We start from the raw sequence: 2,535 nt of genomic DNA, 5'->3' as shown, positions 1-2,535 counted from the left end.
AAGACAAGGGAGGCTTAGTTCTAGTTCCAGCAACTGTAATCTCAGGAAAGGAAGGACAGAGGCAACCGCTGGATGAGGCCCAAAGAGGCTGGTGTCTCTGGACCTGCTTTGCAGACCCTGGCTATGAGCAGCTGGGAGGCAACCACAGAGGAGGAAGAAATTGGATCTATCATAACGTGTTTTTTAAAATTCCGGGCTGTTATGTTATTTTAGCATTTTTCATAAAAATATCCAAACAACTTATTAAGCTTCCTCATTCAAAACCAAGCCAAAGCAGGTAACATGGTCCTTTTATCTATGCAAGGCTGTCCTTTGGTGATTTATTTTCCTATTTAAAATGACCACCAATGTATATTGTACCCTGTATTACACGGGATTAACCGGTATGACTTGTACTGATATCCCTATTCACACTCCATATGTAAATTTACATTTTTTGAGGATTTTCAGTGAGCCATGTGCCTCATATTATCACATCAGCAAAAGCACCTCACCAGCAGCATAAAAGTAGCAATTTATTGAGCAATAACTATGTATCAGACCCAAGGCTAAAGACTAATTTTATCTCATCCAACTCTTACATAAACTGTGACAGGTAATATTATCCTCATTTGATAGATGAGGAAACTGAATCAGAAAGAATCTTAGTAATTTACACTAAGTCACACAGATAGCAAGTGGCAAAAGTTCAATCCTCATGACACTACACTTTGCCAGTAAGTACACCAGGAAGACCAGAGCGAAAGGTACACAGTAAGTTTCAAATTTGAAATCAGATCTGACAGAACTCTCAAAGAACATATTCTTTCTGTTGTATCATGTATCTCTTGTTCTATGTTTTGTTTCTTTGCTCTCTGAAGTGTAGGAAGAAGACATAAACATTGTGAATGAAAGGGTTTTCAACTATTATGGAAGATTCCCATTTGATAAATAGGCATATTTCTGTGCCTGACTCACATTTTCGGAAGGAACACCTCAGGTATGAGCTTCTGGCTTGGCAGTGGTCTCAAGCATGTGTTACCTGGTTACCTCAGTGTTGCCAGTTGATCACTGGCACATGAGCCAGCACAAAGTCAGTCTTACCTAGGACAGAGGCAGCTAACAGTAGCTTACTTCAGGAATCATTGTCATTGACAAAGTGATTCATGATGAAATGGGCTTCACAGGAAAGGGTTGCAAGGGTTCTTTTTTTGTCTAACTCCTAAGTTCACATTTGGGCTGACATCTGGTTACTTTGGAAAGGATTTCAAAAAGAAAGTGCAGACAATAGAAAGGCAGCTTCACTTTCTTTGCTTTCAGCTGGAAACAGGTTAGGGCCCACCCACATTGAGGCTGTGCCCATACTGGCTGCCTGAAGTCCAATTATATGCTCCCATGGGGCCTTGCAGGTCTGCATTCTCCTCTCTCAATGACTTTCATATCAAAGCTGTTTTGTTTGCAAGTTAACGTAATGGGACTCCAGCCTAATACTTGGCCAAGCTCTCATTGATCCTTGGTGTGGAATAAATGTGAACACTGCCTCATTAATCGTCTCTACAGTCCTTGGAGAGAAGTGGCAAGCAATATCCCATCCATTTTTCAGTGGAGGAAAGAAAGGCAAAGTAAATTGCTCATTTTGCATCTGAGCCTAGCCTCCTGGACATTCCCATTTGGATATCCTGCTGGCTTGTCAAACTCCACTTACGTCAACTTGAACTCATTCTCTTTCTTTTCCCAAAATACATCCCTCTTTCTGGGCATTGTGTCTTGGTTAGTGGCACCACTATCCATACAATTTTCCTGGTATAAACCTTGGAGTCATCTTTGATTTCTCTCATTTTCCATATTCAATAGGTTATGAAGTTTCTTTCCTTTTCCTCTGGAATAACTCTCAAATTCACCTCTTTTTTTCAAATAGCCCTGTCCCATCTCTTGCCCCATTCAGTGTCTCATCATTTCTCATCCAGACTAGTGCCCCCCAAATCCTTACTCATATACCCAATTTAGGCTTGAGAATTTGCCCGTTATACTGTTTCAAAAACATTAATCTTCCTAAAACCAAAATGTTATTTTTTTTCTCTCCTGCTTAAGCTTTGATGTCCCAACATGGCCAACAAACACAGTCCCGACTCTTCACATCAATGAGATCTTTCACAGTTGGGCACATACTCACTCTGAGAACTTGTCTCCCACTTCTTGGTACCATGTACCCCATACTCTAGCCAGAAGGGCCATCTTACTCTTCCCCAAGTGCTTTTTCCTGGCTCCTAATTTCAGTTCATGATGGCCACATTTATCTCAGCCGATTTGCTAGGCACGTTTCTAGTCATTTTAAAGGCCCAGTTCTTATGTTACATCTTATTTGCTATCTCTTTTGATTCATTCATATGCCTACTCTCTTAATCTCTCCCTCTTTTGGGTCTTCATAGCAATTAGTTTCCATTTATCACACCTTGTTTTGTACTTAATTATCAGTATTTCTCAAAATTGCATATAAGTTCCCGAGAACAAAGCCCATATTTTATTCCTTTCTGAATTAGTAGAACATTGTTGGGT

This window comes from Hipposideros armiger, unplaced genomic scaffold (assembly GCF_001890085.2).
Source record: "Hipposideros armiger isolate ML-2016 unplaced genomic scaffold, ASM189008v1 scaffold_352, whole genome shotgun sequence".
Lineage (NCBI taxonomy): Eukaryota > Metazoa > Chordata > Mammalia > Chiroptera > Hipposideridae > Hipposideros > Hipposideros armiger.
Note: the sequence above shows the minus strand (reverse complement) of the source record.